Raw genomic sequence first — 18,278 nt, 5'->3', positions numbered from 1 at the left:
TCAGCTGAGGACGCCAAGCGGGCACGGGAGCAGGAGTTTCAGCTGGATGTTCGGTTGTCAGCTCGGCGACGAGCTCGGTGGAGGGATCTGCCCTTGGTCTCTTTCCAGCCCGGCGCGCTTCTCTGGCAGATTGCCCGGCAGCTGGAGCCGGGGACGCAAGGGCGACCACAGCGCTGCTGGATTGGCCGGCGGCTGGCGACCGGGTTATAACGCTCGGTATCTCGGCTGAGGTCGCGGTTAGAAGGTTTTTGATCCGAGATCTTTTGGCCATCTCTTGCTCGTCGGTTAACCGGATTAATGGGACGTCTGGTAGGGTTGGATCTGGAGGTGGCGAAGGAGCTCTGAGGAAGTCAGTTACTCTACTCCGGCGCGGAGCAGAATATCTGTAAGTCGGTGTGTAGCTGAGCAATTCGTTGCAGTCTCGGTGGCGGTACCTAAGCACGGCCCGAATTGCCTCGACGTTGGGGAATTGGTAGTTGGCTTGCAAGGCTTGGATAGCTGCAAAAGAAACAGGGAAACCGGTTAGTTAAACTAAAGAATAAAGTTCACCGAGCAAGTTTGAGTGGCTTACATGAAGAACTGAAGTCCTTGCTTATGAACCAGCCCGGCACCTCGGCTGTTTCGTAATTGCCGGACACCCAGAAGAAATCATCGTCGTGCATATCTTTATCCGGGGTGCCGGTTACGATTTTTTCCTTGCCCGGTCTTATTTTCAAGTAGTAAGCTAGGCCGTCACCGGTGTGGCCCATTGTGTATTGCCTCAATATCTCGGCTAGGCCTAAGTTGGTGCCTAGCCGTTGGTTCAATTCGTGCACGCCGTTGATTATTCTATAAGTGTTGGTGGACACCTGTGTGGGTGCCAGCCTGGTGCAGCGGAGGAACTCGGTTATAAGAGGGTTGAGCGGGAAACGAAGACCCCCTTCCACGATGGATAGCACGGTGAAGGGGCACTCCTCCCTACCCCAAGGTGTGGTCTCCTCTTCTGCGAGCTGCAGGTGGACATCGGCCGGGATGCCGTAGTCCTCCCTGAACGTAGCCAGCGCAGCCGGAGTATCCACTAGGAAGCGGAACTTCCCCATTTTTGGTCGGCTTAGTATATCCCGGCTGAGGGGTTTGGCTCTGGGTATTGGATGTTGCCCGGTCCTGAGAGCCTCAGGAATGACAGTGGTCCCCTTGGACTCTGCAGGAAAAGGATGGCAAGTGTTAAGTGTTAGCGCGGTCGCGCGAAAGGTGCTGAATTTTAGCTCGGTCATTAAGGGCGCCAAACCACCTCGGTTGTCTACTCTATCTAAGGAGCCCGGTCGCCCAAGCGGACCAGATGTTAGCCCGGTTGAACGGCCAAGTCCTTTTGTTAACTCGGTTTTCGCTGGGGTTGAAACAAACATGTTGTTTGCCCGGTTTGGTTGGTTTTTTGGATCAAAAGAAGGCCCAGAGCCCGGTTCACCACAGTTCATCAGTGTTCTTTAGAAATATGAAGAACACCAAGAACAGAGAAAGGTTTTAATACAGATTCTACGACCTATGCCCTAATATCTATGTTTTTGTACCCTAATGTGTGTAATATGAAGGAACATAACAACAAAATGAGGATGGATTGACTTACCAGTGAAGAGTAGGACCTAATCCTTCGAGCACGAAGAATGGCAGCGAGTCTGGATGAGGATGCAAGAGCTCTGGGATCGAATGTCGAAATGGCAGTAGGAGGATTTGGAGTTCGAGCAGGGCATGTATGTATAAGCAAAGAAAACCGCCCAAATTCAAATTCTGGCAAAAACGGCGGGTTGGCTGCCCGATGACCAATGGCAGACCGCCACGTGTCCCCATTTATGGCTTTGACAGGACTGAAGCGACGGGTTGAAAAGACGAAGAGCCAACCGAGCTACTTTCAACGAGAATAGGTCAGCCGAGGAATATAACCGGTCAAATCTGCGGACAATTACGTCAACTAGCTCGGTCGAGGCTTGGCATCTTGACGACCGGAGAAACGTTATCTCGGTCGAGGTGAGTAATCCCAGTCACGCTTCCGCGGACGGAATTAAGGGGCAATTGAGAGGGTGATTTATGCTCCGGTGTTGGGCCGAGGTATAGACCGAACAAGTTGAGGGCCCAGCAGAGCATTGGGCCGAGATGATCGACTGTTCACCCGGAGATGGGCTACCAGAACTTGGGCTGGGCAGAGTTTGGACTGTGTGCTGCCCCGGACCGTGCAGAAGCTGCTCGGCCAGGAAGTGACCGGTCAGACCAGGATGCTCGGTCCGAGGATTGTCGAGACCAGACAGACCGAGAGGCCGGCGCTCGGAAAGGCGCGGTCAGCCGAGGTAGTTGACTGACCGGCGAGAAGGCCGACCAAAGGAGGAGCCCGGGCTAAGCTTTGCCGAGATGCCGCCTAGCCCGGTCCTTCATTTGGTTATCCGGTTAGGCGCTTAAGGTATGAAGCATGGTATGACCGAGGTAGGGCAGCTCGGCTGCCGAGCTCCAGCTATGCTGACAGGCGGTTGAGAGCAGGTGATGAACGGCATGGTTTATGCTGACAGATGGGATAGCAGAGCCACGTGTCAGGAGATGACAGGGAGTGGATATGGGGCTCAGAAGGTATATAAGCATGTCTGCGCCCCCCATACGCGATACACGAACACTCTGTAAGGAATTTCTTACGCCAAACACTCTCTCCCTTTTCTCTATTCCCTCTAAGGTGTGTGCTAATTTGACCGTCGGAGGGTGTTTCCGGCCACACACTGCCGGGTAGCTCACCGTTATTTGCTCGCAGGTGATCAGATATCGACGGAGCTCGGAAGAAAGGAATACGGGCACGCCGGAATATTTGCTCCCCGTATAGAAGCTATGAATAAAAATTTGACCATCTATTTTATTTTTAGCTTAATGTTAACCGTCAAGTTAACATTTCACATTAACCCTTTTAATGTTAACAATCCTCAACCCATTTGACTAACCTGGAAAAAAAAAAGAAAAAAAAAAAGAAAATAAGGTGTTAACATTGAAATAGTGTAATGATAAAGAGTGAGAGCTATGTTGGTCATGGTGGGGATGATGAGAGTGAGAGCTATCCATAATTTTAGACGTCGTTGCAAGTTAGTAGTGCTCAAACATATAATTTTTATGAAAGACGAAAATACATATTAATCCGAGTAATACACTAGTTAATTGACCAATTAAAACCAAATGAAGCAACCAACTTTTAAATATCCAATTGAAACAAAATATAACTAAAAAAAGAAAAAAACTAAAAATGAATTTTGTAACGCCCTCAAAATAATAACATTAAACCTATCAATATAGACATGCATTGATATATAAAAGCTCCACATTCTTCTATTCATCAGAGTTCCATTACCAAAAAGTATTACATGTTAACGACAAAAGCAAATGCCCTAAAGGCTTACAGCTTTCCAAGTTAACACTTGGTTACAACAAAAGAGTGCTAACTCATTTACACATTAAGCCCTTGGCCTGAATATACAAGTAATACATCAAAGAAACTAAACAACAAAAGTCTGCCCGCCTTTAGCCTCCCAAGCTACGTCCTTGGAGGTGGCATGCTACCTGTACCTGAAAATGATATTCCCATATAGGGTGAGCCACAGCCCAGTAGAAATACACTAAACCAAATATGAACAATGACTAAAAAATTAGCAGTTGATAGATGGCCAACACTGATACTTTCCCTTATCACACTTTACGGTTTCATGACATACAAGTCCATTTTACAATCCATTTTCCAATTCTTTTCAATTCTCAATTTATAACCATGGCTCAGAACCTGGCCAAACAACTTATATGAGACAGTAACTCATATTAAACTTCTTCCCAATTCATATTAGATAAGCGTACTAGCTATATCAACATATCAACAGATAAGCATACAAGCTATATCATCACTTCCATAGATATGCATAAGAGCACTATCACACTTCCAAAGACAAGCATATGAGCTATGTCAACACATTACTAGATAAGCATATGAGCTCTATCTATGGAGTCCATCCCCTATCTTCTCCCAACAACATCCGGTTTAGAGGTCCATCCCCTATCATCCCCTAAACCGTGGAGTACATCCCCTATCTCCTCCAACACGACACAATGCATATAAACGATAATTATACACATCATCACACAACACCTAAATTTAATGTATTCTTTCAACCGTCATACTCAATGACACATTCCAGTGATTAGTTTCAATTTGCCTAATCATCATGCATTGTCTACAACAATCAAGACTATCCTCCACCGATAGCCCAAAGCAGTTATTTCTATACAGAAAATAAATGCAACAATGGATATATAATCAACATTTCAACCAGGTGAGTGATAAATAATCCAACTACACCCTTTAATTCCATACATTTCCAAATCAATTTCTTATTCCTCATAATTAATTATGCGAATTAATTGACCAATGTAATTAGGGCATTTTTCATAATTAACATTACAATCCTTAGGTTCCATTTTCATTAATGTTTTAACATTAATTGCACTTTTCCATGCCAAACATGCATCTAGGTTCTATATAGTTAAAACCCCAACTTTTGTAAATTTACACAAAAGCCCCAAACTTTCACAACATTACCAACCCAACCCCAACATCTCAAAATGCTAAAATTTAAAGACAAAACCCATAGTGAGGAGTAGGTTATCCCTACCTCAAAGAATGACACCCAACCAAGAAGATGATGGAAACGAAAACGCTCCAAACCACAAACTTTTCGGATCAAAAGATAGCCCTCGACGATCAACAATCTTTTTGTAAAGGCCAAAGGTGAGGAAATCACTCCTACTAGATCAATATCTAGAGAGAAGTCAAGGTTTTAGAGAGAGGAGCTCTCAAAATAGGTTTTAGAAAAAGTAGGAGAGAGAAAGGAAAGTAAAAAGTGATTTAAAATCACCCAGCGGATAACTCATATACGCATGACCTGCTCGAGCGGAGAACACAACGCTCGAGCACCAAGAACAAAAATCTAGACACGCTCGAGCGCAACAAGGCCCGCTCGAGCGCCAAGACACAAGAATAAAGCACTTCCGCTCGAGCGCAAAAACCAGTCCGCTCGAGCGTAGATTTCCCCCTCCCAGAACTTGTATCCAGAAAGTTCTATCGGCTCAAGCGCCAACAAACCCGCTCGAGCGCTACCGCTCGAGCGTAAACAAACCCGCTCGAGCGTAAAAATCACATCTGCAGAAGTTTTGCAGGAACACGAAATACTGGAGGTGTGCAATCCCCGCTCGAGCGCAAGAAGACCCGCTCGAGCGGATCGCCTAAAAACTGGATGACAAGGAATTGAAACCAAGGCCTAACCAACCTGTAACAACCCTGCCCAATACATCCTAAAACTCAATCAAGTGGAATTAAAGGACGGCAACAAGATAGATACTACTATCAACTTCACGGAACCGAGTCCGGAATACAACAGAACAGTAAAGGGACAACCGGGATCGCTATAAATTTCAGTATTTTAAATATCCAATCACTATACACAAACCCAATCAAATACACCACATAATAAAAAATCAAAAACACAATATACATTACACTATTTCTTTTTCTCTTTTTTTTTTGATCAAACAATTTCAGCTCTGGTTTTTTTTAAACCATAATACAACATGTTCAAAAAAAAGGATTTTTAACAGAATTTCGAGATTTTAAATATCCAATCACTATACAGAAACCCAATCAAATACAACACATAATCAAAAATAAAAAACACAATATACATTACACTATTTCTTACAATGAAATCTAATGAATTACAATCATAATGATCAAAATCAACTACAACAATTTTTCACTTGTTTGATCAAACAATTTCTGCTCTAGTTTTTTTTTTAACCATAATACAATCATGTTCACAAAAAAGGACTGTTAACAGATTGGTAAGATTGGTTTGGGGGATGGAAAATAAAAATAAAACAAAACAAAACAACTAAGATGTGAATCAACCATTGTCATATGAATGGCTTACCTGTTATAGAATAAGATGAGAGATAAGAGGGGCCAATCCACCTGATTGTGCCAAAATCACAGCACACCCATCATACTGCAGTTGAATCAGAAACAAGGAAAAATAAAATAAAATAAACATGAGACCAAAATAAGATCAAAATAAAGAAATTTTCCTCCAAAATTGCTCCTTCACACACCAACAATGGTGATTAGACTTGAAGAGGAGGGGCTGCAGTGGTAGTGAAACGAAGGGGGCTCCTAATGGCTGAGGTAGTGGCTACTCGGTTGAGAATGAGGTTCAAAATTTGAAACCTCTGGAATCGAGAGAGAGAGAGAGAAGCTTGGGTGGGAAAAGTGAGGCTCTATAAGAGTGAAGAGAGAAGGCAAAAGTCCTCCTTTATAGATAGACTAGTATATGCCCGTGCCTAAAGGCATCGTGTAAATAATATTAGGATCAAAATGTAGTTGTAATTTGTACGTACCACGTTAAAATTTGTAGAGTCTGTAGCACCTGATAAAAGATCAAGTCAGCACTCTTACCATTAGTTTGTGGCTAACACCTGATACACTGGTGAGTGTCATAGTACCCCGAACCAAAAATATCTTATTGAAATAACATAATACAAATAACATAAATAACATAACCTGACAAATAGTAATCTTTAGAAAAATAATTTTGCAACCAATCTGAAGAAAGCACTGACACCTCTCTACATCGCGGAGGAAGCCCCAATATTGAATTTTTTGCAACAAAACACATGACAATCTATATAACAAAACACACAAATCGTCATCCTAAAATAGTGAATTTTGCAATTAACTGTAAATTGAAAAAGCTAAATGCATCATATCATCAAGAAAAAATCAACTCTAGAATAGAACCGCTTATGAAAAACCGCTTAAATGGTGAAGTTTAATTTTGTAAAAAAAATAATTCCTACAACTCATATGGTTTGTCAAATTAATATGAAAATCATCAATTACATCAACTATAGACAACTTTAGAATAGAAATTGTTGCTTTACAAAATAGCCAAATTAAAAGGAGTTTAACGTCACCCAATAGCCATCAATTGTTGCTAGTATCAATACTTGAAAGAAAATGTATAATAAAAATAAAATAAGAAAAATTATAAATAGGTGATAGCTTCACAATTTTTTTTAAAACTTACTGATTTGTAATTTTCCCAATGAAATAAGAAGATGAGTAAAGAGATCTCATATTACAGTTTGGTGCAAATCTCCATCGTCCTATGGAAATAAAAGAAAAGAGAATTTTATTAGAAGACAATTACAGGGGAAAAAAGTGTATTTAAAAAGGGGGAAAAAAAAAAAGACAACTTGCATGTCCGAAGTAGTGACAACTTACATGTCCAAAGTAATAAATCAATTCAATTAAAAAAAAGACAATTTTTTTTTTTTTTGTACCACATGGAGAACTCAATTGTAATAAACTGATTCAAAATAAAAGATCAAGTCAGCACTTTTATCATTAGTTTGTGGCTAACACCTGATACATTGGTGAGTGTCACAGTACCCCGAATTACAAATACCTGATTAAAATAACATAAAACAGACAACATGGATTAGGCCAAATGCAATGTATAACTTGGCAAATAGTAGTCTTTAGAAATTGTTTACATATTAAGATACGGAAATCAAATCTCAAAGAATAATTTTCCAATCAATCTGAAGAAAGTAGTGACACCTCTCTACATCATGGAGGGAGCCCCAATATTGAATATTCTACAACAAAAAATAGACAATCTATATAACAAAACACACGAATTGTCACCCTAAAATAGTGAATTTTGCAGTCAACTATAAATTGAAAAACTAAATGGATCAACTCTATGCCATAGCATCCTAACAATGTAGCAATACTTTTTTCATAAAACCGCTTATGAAAAACTGCGTAAAAGGTGAAATTTAATTTTACAAAAAAAAAAAAGTCCTGTAACTAATCTAGTTTGTCAAATTAATATGAAAATCATCAATTACATCAACTATAGACAACTTTAGAATAGAAATTGTTGCTTTAAAAAATAGCCAAATTAAAAGATTTAAAGTCATCCAATAGCCATCAACCGTTGCTAGTATCAATACCTGAAATAAAAATGATCTTAACATGTTTTCCTCCTCTAGTTTTACTACCTTCTTCAAAGCACTTGACAGAAAATGAGCACACATGTTTTTCCTTGCCAGCTAAACCATATTTTTAAAATAATCAACTCCCAAGTAGAAATAACAATAGCACAACAAAGGCAATATACTATGATTATGTTGTGTTTTCTTTTGCTTTATAAAATAAAAGAAAGACATCCTAATAAAAAGTCAACAATATGTTATATCAATCCATTTAACCAAGTCATCATGTTATATCAAATCCATTGAACCAAGTCAACAATATCCAAGACACATGTCAAAACATAGAGTTGTAATTGAATATACCAATCAAGTAAAGGGTTGAACATATGACTTTCAGGTGTAATTAAAGCATGTTCTCTTTTATAAACATTGTAAGTAAACCCAAACAAATTTGTCCCAAAAAAACAAAAACAAAAACAAAACAAGTAAACTAATCAAAAATAGAGCTCCCCTGTTAAACTAAAAAAAAATCAAAAATGGAAATAATAAATAGACCAAGCAACCATATGCTATATTGCAATGCACCCTAAACAAATGTTATGCAATAGGAAATGACAATAATAAATCTTAGAAATGACGATATTAAATCTTAGAAAAATTTATGAACTAAAAAAAAAACCTTGCACAATTTCATTCCCAATGGAAGCCAATTACTCTATTAAAGAATTAGGATACCTTTAATGGGTTAACATGGTATGATGAAATGCTATAAACAGATATTGCAACAAAAACAAAAAATAGTTTAAAGAAACATCAAATAGCTCCAACTATTAATAAGTACCAAAAATATATTGCTCAAATCCGCCCTAGCACAATTTATAAATTGTGCATGTATAAGTACAAAGGAAGACAAAAGGTATGGAGTTTCAAAAGCAAAATAATATCAAACAATACTAAATTTTCAAAAGAAGCATGAGAAGCAGCTAACCTTAGATACATTTCAGTGGTACAAAGGAGCATGAAACCTGTTCTATGAAAGAAACATGTTCTAGATGAGAAATCAACAATTATGCATGAAAACAAAATACAAACACACCTAAAAACACCAATGCAGAGATGTCCCAAATTAACATGTGCATCTTTAGACAAAAATAAAGCCATTAAATTAACTGGAGGTAAAAAAATAAAATAAGACTTGCCACTACATAATCCAAACAAACATTCTATTAAATACACTTAAGCCAAACTTAGCTATACTATCTTATCAAGTACCATTTTCTACTATTTAAAAAAAGTACCATTTTCTATTTTTATATCCCATTTTCTTCTTTGTTTTCGTTCTCGTTGTTAGGTTTTTATTCTTGGCAATCCCGTTTGACAAAACTCCTTTAAGTTGTATTTGTTTTTGCATTTTTTATTTCAATGAGGTTATGAGTGTTTAGATGCGAATCCAACCCGAATTGTGCCTTGCAGAGAAGTTTGTGATATTAATACTTTCAAGATTACCACTTCGCTGATTATGACCGGGATCGAGCTGCCCGGTCAGCTCACGGGAGTCTAGGGGGCAGCGCCCCTTGGCAGGTCCGGGGCAGCACCACGGCGGGGTCGAGGGGCAGCGCCCCCGAAGCAAAATGCAAAATTACATTCGAAGTTGCATGTCCGCCCTTGCTCGCTCGAGCAAAGGAGTGCTCGCTCGAGCGAAGGCTGCGTCTGGCAAAAAACCTGAAAGAGATGAATGTACGCTCGAGCGAAGCCACTTATGGAAAACACGCGTTTTTGGTTCCTCGCTCGAGCGAGAGAGTCTTCGCTCGAGCGAGTATCGCGATTTAGGTTTCTATAAGTACGGGTTTCTATCAGATTTTAGGATTACTGCTCCAGATCTTCTTCTTGGGTTCTAGGGTTTATATCTGGGGATATTTTGCTAGTTTTCTTTGATGTTTTGATTGAGTATTCAACTCATGGTTTAAAGAGTATACATCAAAAGATTATTTGTTTGTTCTACACAAAAGAGAGAGTTGTTCTTCGGTGGATTCTGAAGAATTTGAGACTGAAGCTTTGGTGGATTCTGGAGTGGCTCATCGTCAAGACAATTCCGAGGTGAAGACGGGGTTGGAAGAGGCACATAGAGGTTAGTTCAATTCGAGCGTGGATTCGCTAGGTAATTGAAAGTATTCCTGTGTAATTCCTTTATATCTTCTTAGTGGATTGTTTTGTGGCTGTTGCCCGTGGTTTTTTTATCACAATTGGAGGTGTCCAATTGTGGTTTTTTCACGTAAAATCGTTGTGTCGATTTGTCTTGATTGTTTGATTAGGATTGTTGTTTACTGTTTTAAATTGATACATAATCACAAATCAATATCTAGCGGATTTCTAAATTTATCACTCGTAATTTCTATATTTTTAAAAATAGAATTTAAAAACCCTTTCTTCTAAAAAAAATGCATTATACTCTTGCCCATGGCTACCCATAGTTTTTACAGCAAATAGTTTGTTACAATAACAAACAAATGTTCGGCCAGCTTATGAGCTTCATAAAGAATCCCCATTTAAAGAGGACACATACATGATTTTTTTTTGGGCCCATTTTCTCACTATCTATTCCTTTCTCCCTTCTCTCTTTTTATCTCAAAATTTTCGTGACTTACATTGAAAAGTGCACAGATATACAAGAGATTTCCACAGATAAAATGCCTAGTTTAAAAAATAAAATACAATTATGGCTTATTCAAAAGATACAAACATACGGGAAAAAGAAAAAAAAAAAAAAAAAAACTCTACAAAAACCAGTAAGAACCATACCGCTGGACATGCATTTTCCTTTCTCTTGCCCTTGCAAGCATAAGTCACCTTTTATTTTCCCATAGTTTGTGTGATTTTGTTTACACTAATGAACAAATATTCGGCCAACTTATGAGCTTCATAAAGTATCCCCATTTAAAGAGGACATATACCTGATTTTTGTTTAGGGGGCCCATTTTCTCACTATCTAGTCCTTTCTCCCTTCTGTCTCTTTATCTCTTTATCTCAAAATGTCCATGCACTTATAATAAAAAGTGGTGCAGATTTCCACATATATACAAGAGACACTAAGAAAAGTGCACAGTTTAAAAATTAAATACAATTATGAACCATACCGCTGGACATGCATATGAAAATAAAAAATTTACAAAAACCAGTAAGAACCATACCACTGGACATGCATTTTCCTTTCCCTTGCCCTTGCAAGCATAAGTCACCTTTTCTTTTCCCTTCACCATTGCCTTTGCAATTTCCTTTTCCGTTACCTTTAAAAAATAACCAAAATATAAGAAATACAAAAAATGAAAAGAAAATGATTTTTGGGTTGACCTTAGAATTACGAACGACATTAAGATCCCGCTCATCACGAATCACTACACCGACACTTCTTTCTTAAAGAAACTAAACCTATACATACAGAAACAAATGAGTAGCTGATATGGACAAAATTGAAATTTATAGATTCAAAAATGTTATAAGATAAGAAGATAAGTAAAAGGAACCAATATTACAGTTCGCTATAAGTCTCAAAAAATGAGAGAAAAAAATTTATATGAGATGTAAAATTAAAATAATAATAAGGGTGTAAAGGTTGCTGCAGCTTAGTATTGCCAGTAAGGCTGTGCAAAATACCGCCCAATCTGCTAAAACCGCACCGATCCGCATCAATCCGTACCGCTCTAACCGCTAACCGCGGTTTAAACGTTAAAATTTATAATCTGCCAACCGAACCGCTCCGCTCCGCTAAAGTTGATACATATATATTTTTTAACTTTCAATGAAATATCGATGTAAAAATGAGTGTGAAAAAGATTTAAAATATGAGATTTATTACAAATTAGTGGTTATATATATGAAACATTGTTAGTAATGGGCGCCCATGTGGCATGACCATTAAAATTTGATTTTGAATCCTTATCCAAATAGGTTTTGATTTTGAAATCAAACCTATTTAGGATAACCACTCTTGAAACAGACGTTATCAGTTTGAACTGATATAGATAGATATAATATATTAGATATTATCTGTATCTTAACTGATATGGATAGATATTATAATATATTAAATATTTGTTATATGGTTATGGGTAATCCAAGAGAAACAACGTTGAGTCTGTTTTCAACCCATATTCTGACTCTCTCCCAAGAAACAACGATCAAGTCAGTTGCACTGTGGTTTGTGTGGGTGATATTCACCATTGTAATATCACCCCACTGCTGGGATTGATTGATCTGATTCTGGAAGCACGTGATTTATCCACGAGGTTCTATCATCAAAAGGTATGATCTGATGATTTTATTCCGCTGCATGTTTTGTGTTTTAATTTACATTGGTATCAGAGCTATTGATGGATATTTTCGTGCTTTCTTTTATCATATGTATATTTATAAAAGATAGTGAGATCCAAAATATTTCATTTTTATGATCATTAATGTCATTTTTTAGAGCATAAATGATTTTATTTTGGAAAAAGGAGTCCGGCAGTACAAAAATCGGAACTGTCAGTACCCTGGAAGGCGGCGCGTGGCATTCACGCGCCACCACGCCGAAGCCACGCGCGCCCACGCGCTTCCACGCGCCTACACGCGCCGGATGCCCTTCTGACGCGCCTGCACGCGCCATCACGCGCGCGTCGGCGGTGCTGTCTACGCACGCGCGCCGTCCGCGCCCGCACGCGCGCCGCGTGCGGAGCCGAGCGCCGAGCCGAGGCTGAGCCGCGGGCCGAGCCGAGACTGAGCCGCGCGCCGAGCCGAGACTGAGCCGCGCGCCGAGCCGATCCTTGAGCCGACTTGCGCTGAGCGGCGCCGAGCCGAGCCGAGCCGTTTTTCCGCGCTGGCTTGGCTCTAAGGCTCTGTTTGTTTGTTTTTTAATTCTGAATTGCGTTAATTGGCCATAATTTATTCGTTATAGCTTTGTTTTAAGCATGGTTGGTACCCTTAGACTCAGCATTAATTTTTCTATATTATGTAAAATTTTGAAAATTTTACGAAAATATGTAATATTTTTCCTGTGTTAATAATGCATTTTTTTTGCTTTAAAATGCATCTGGTGTTGCATGATTAATTTTCTGGGGTTGAAATTTTTATTGTGGACTTCTGAAATGTTTTAATATCTACTGGTAATATTGTCTCATTTTACTAGTTTCTGGATTTTTTATTTCTAATTTTATGTGTGTTTAATTAGTTATTTAAAATTCCAGAAAATACCAGAAAATTCCAGAAAATTTCAGGATGATGTACTTTCTGTTATGGCATAATTTAAATATTGAATACAGCATATTTTTTTGGGTTTGTAATATGTTGTAATTAGAAGAGCATGATTATTTATTTATTTATTAGAATTCCATTATTAAATAAATATAGCATGAGTTATTTGTAGATTTACATTAAAATGCTATTGTATGGAATTTATCATGCTTTGTATATGCCATAGTCAGTGGGAGGTTATTCGGTTGAGAGAAATCTTTGTAGATTAACTCCCGAAAACCAATATTTTGCGCATAAATTAAACTAAATTTTGGATAATTGTCACTTGTGGCGCAAGAGATGATTACGAGCATAGCGGATTTTCGATCTTGCGACTTGTGTAATATTGTCACTATTTAATTTAGATTTTTGCGGCAAAATTATATTATGCTAATCAAATTAATCCCAATGCGAATTTCTCTCTAAATTGATTTAACTTATGGAAGTTAATTTGGTTGACCTAGACTTAGTAGAGATGTTCAAATGTGAACAAACTAATCCCATTCTTTAGATGAGAAAAAGTCTTGGAGACTTTAGGTCAAACCTTAATTGAGCCAAAGTAAGGAAACATGACTCAAAGTCGCCGTGTTTTTGTTGCCTTGTTTGGCACAATAAAAACTAATGTGTGCGCTATAGTTAGCGGCACGCTACATAGTTTTGGTTGGCGAGTTTTGGAGTTATGAAATTAGTAAGCCCTCAATAGATCTGTATATGATCTTGACTAATGAGCTGCGCGGATTGACTTTGTAATTTGACTTGTAAATAATGTTGCATCATTGGATGAAGTAACATTCAAGAGTCACGTCATCCAAGAAATGCGAGCTTAAATAAATTAGTCATTAAGTGTAAGACGAGTAGCCAGTACGAGCAGTGTTTTGCTCTCTACCCAATTATTGGGAGTGGATTGAGCGAAATTTCATGCACTATAATAGTGTGCGTTGAAATATCACGTGAAGTTAAAAGATTAGCGCTTAGAAGCTGCAAAATCTATTAACACTGAGTGAAAAGATTAGCGCTTAGTGGCTGCAAAATCTATTAGCATTGCCAACTTGTCTAAGTGTGGACACTTACTGTTTCCACACTTGAGTGTGAAACATGGATGAGGTGCTTCTTTGTGTGATTCCTTTACTAGGCTAACGTTTTGAATAACATTTACCACTAAGCGCAAACGTTGCAGCATAGTAATGAAAAGGTTATGGCTGACAAGGTTGTTATGACTCTAAGAATTTAACGCATCGCTTGTAAGAGTGTTGGATTAGACTCTTTAGCCTAATTCGCGCTTAAGTTACTTCAGGAGCTATCATAGTTGATAGCTTATTCTCTCCTTCTTGTGGATAGTAGAATTAATTGCAAGTAACTATGAAGCGAGAAATAGAGATGGCAACAGGAGTATCGTCATCTTTCAACTAGATGTATTAAAGTGTATGGAGAATAAAATTGACTTGAAGGTGCAGGGGATTAGCACTTACTAGTTAAATTTGCGACTTAGGCGCAGTTGATATCTCCATGACATCCTTTTTATGATCTAGTGAATATGACTTAGTCGTGAGTCATTACCTAGTTGGGCCTAAACCTTTAAAACTTGTCTTCGAGAACTCACACATTAAGATGATTGGAATTAGTTTATGACATTGGTCATGAACCAGTGGCTTATTATACTTAATCACATTAATGAGATGATGACACGATGGTTTGAGTAGGCCTTCTCGGGCCCACTCGCTTATGACATCCTGCTCTCATGTGAATGTGTAACTTTGTTCGCAATGGGTGCGCACAAGTAAGTAGGAAAGCCGCAGAAGGTCATTTGTTTTGGCGCATTTAGTCCACTATGATATTTTGTGACTAGATATGTGTGAGGGTACAATAGCTAAGCCTCAATCTCAACACATTTATAGATTACGATACGCATCTGAGTCAAGACTATTTGATCTCCCATAAGTCAAAAGTTTTGAGATAATTTTTGACATTGCACATATGAGGTCGAGATCAATTAGATAAGAGTTTTTTGTGCTTTTAGTTTTGACCAAGGTGGCGAGTATCTATTTGAGTTATTTTTTCAGAAAAACTCTGTGAAGAGAGATGGATGCTTAGAACATTGATTATTCCTAGTACTCAACAACACACTGGTGTAGTAGAGATAAGGAATTAAATATTGTTAATGTTAGGTAGATAATGGCGCAAAATGTTTCCCAATTGGGAATTGCACTAGTTTGTTGCCTATATCCCTAACTAAGTGCCCTCCATATCAGTTTTTACACTCCATTTTGAGTAATGGGTTAGCAGAGAGCCATCTATGGGCGATCTGTAACCATTAAGCAGCTTATCTTTATTCTACTTCTCATAAGATTGCGAAGTTAAGACCTAGGGTTCTATAGCGCATTATTGTATGCTGTCTTGTAAACACAAAGGGTCGTGTGGCGCATTATTGTATGCGGTCATGCAAACCCTCCGGGTCATGTGCATATAGGTAAGCAGCTTTGTGGTAGTGTAACTAAGTCACATAAAGTTTTATTAGTAAAGGTGACGTGAATAGAGTTTTCGGAACTCTATAAGATGGAGAATTCCAAGCATAGCGCTCTATGTAGCCTAGTTGAGAATGGAAAGAAATTTCCAATATCCTAGGGACAGTGGGAGCGATGTGTCTACTAATGGATTACTCCATTAGAGCAGAATACTTTACATTCTTAGTTGCGTGGTAGCAAATGTGAAAATTTTTCACGTCATCACTGGGTGATTGAGAGGGAAACATTCATGATTGCTCCGCAAGATGATAAAGAGCCTAGGATAATGCCTAAGGCTCTAGTCCCCTATTTTTGAAAGTGGATCAATGTTGCGCAGTTTAAGACAAAGTCTTTGAGGATTAACCATTTTTTATAATTTGGTTGACTTTCCATTATGACGCAAAACTGTTATAAAGTTATGCGTAATTTGGATAGTCATTTTTGAGGCATAAGGCTCGCTAGATACCGAATGGTCGCACCATTGAGGAAAGTGTAGACCATGAGAAGACTTCCTCCTGGGGAGTGAGGTTATTTTGACTTAGGCTATAATTGACATAAGTTCGGAATATTGATTTGTGGACATTGTGACCCGATTTCTCATTAGAGAATTGGATAAGTAGATCCGTAGGGATTTACCTTCTGCTTTTATGGTGAAAAGTTAGGAGCGCAAAAAGGTTGCTAGTTCCAATAAATCTTTTACAGCCTAAAGCAGTTATCCAAACAGTGGTTCTTAGATTTCGTCAAGCCATGATAGGGCAACGATGATCGATGAAGACCACTGAGGCATGATCAATGGTCCAAAAGAAGTTTTTCCTTACTTAGTCATTATGAGCCAGGAATTTATAAGGTTGTCGCCACCTAGGGTGGGCAGTCCTCCATTTTAGATATGATGGACATGGGTGATGTAATTCATATGCTCGGATGTACGATCCTTAGGGACTGTTTTAGGAAAATTCTCGGTTTGTCTTCGATGACTTACATAAGGAATATCCTAGAACGATTCTAGATGCAAAATTGCAAACCCATTGACTTACCTATCGGTAAAAGCCAGAGCCTTAGCTATTGAGTGAATCCTCAGATTGTCTTTGGGAGAAACAGATGACCTATATTCCTTGATTTTTTCTTTGTTGTGGGAGCCTAAAGTACGCTATGTGGGCGTATTCGGCATGATAAGTTTTATCTTTGATAAATGGTTAACTGAGTTGTTTAGACATTGACCTTGCTCATTAGACTGTGGATAAAATGCTTTATTAGAAGCATATTAATTTGCTCATTGTAAAATTCAATGCGCTAGTTGGGCGCATCTGCGCTAGTTGGGCGCATTAAGAATGAACGCAAATTGGTCACCAAAAATATCTTTAGAGAGGTTATTGCGCAAGAGATAGTGATCTTAAATCATTTCATGTGAGGCGCACATGGTGGATTCCGTTGTATATACTTATCGCAAGAGGTGCTGATAAGGCTTATGTTTGGAATCTATAATTGCGCAAGCTGTGGTCAATTTTTTTTTAAATCGATCACTTATTTTGAGATGATGGGATGTTGACACTATTATGGTTTGTGTCATAATGATTAGCAAATGATGATGTCAGCAGGCAAGATTGGCTCACTCACACGAGCAATCGCCCTTGGCGCTTGGGAGCGAGCAAGGATGAGACTGGTGGTTTATTTTTATTCGGAGCCAAGAGAGGCTTAAATCATCCACTATGTATGTCGCCTTGGTTATAACCAAGATGAGGTCGTGTTAAGGACCAAACATGGATGTTAGTACCCACTTTCCATGTTGTGCCTGTTATGATTAGCCAGATTCGAGATCTCATTTGACGCCTAGAAGGCGAGCAAATAGAGAATTCGGGTTAGGCGCTAGAAAGCGACTAGACTAATATCTGTACGGTGTATCGAGTATGACGTCACTCTTTATGGAAGAGTTACTCCACCGTAACATATATTCATACTATATGTGCTTAGCGACCGAGTAATGAGGTGAGAGAATGGATCCCTGCTTCCTCACCGTGTGAGTCTTACGAGTCATTATTGATATGACTTTCATTTATGTACCCTTTTGTGACTTTTGACTATGTCATAAGGTAAGGGGTTGATGTTCTGCTACTTTGGTATGTTGCCTGCGGTCATGCATGATTCGGCCTTAAGGGACATCACTGGGAAAGCGGTCAATCCTAAACTAAATGGCATGAGTGCAAAGGGAAGATCATCTAGTATTACACCACTGTTGTATATTCACTGCCGGCAACTCACATCGCTCTGTATGAGAGGCGAATTGAGTGTGAATATATTGCAAGAATTGAGAGGGTCAAACATGCTCTTTTTGAGGGATTAGAGATGTTTTTTGGACCGGTGTAATTAGATGGGTCTGGGGTATATGAGACACTATTTCTTTTCTTTTTGGGTTGATGTCTCTATGCTGGCTCATTTTGAGTTTCTAGTATAGAGCTCCCACATGCAGGTGTT

This window comes from Camellia sinensis, chromosome 1, assembly GCF_055761805.1.
Source record: "Camellia sinensis isolate YWXY chromosome 1, ASM5576180v1, whole genome shotgun sequence".
NCBI lineage: Eukaryota > Viridiplantae > Streptophyta > Magnoliopsida > Ericales > Theaceae > Camellia > Camellia sinensis.
This window is presented reverse-complemented; position numbering follows the sequence as displayed.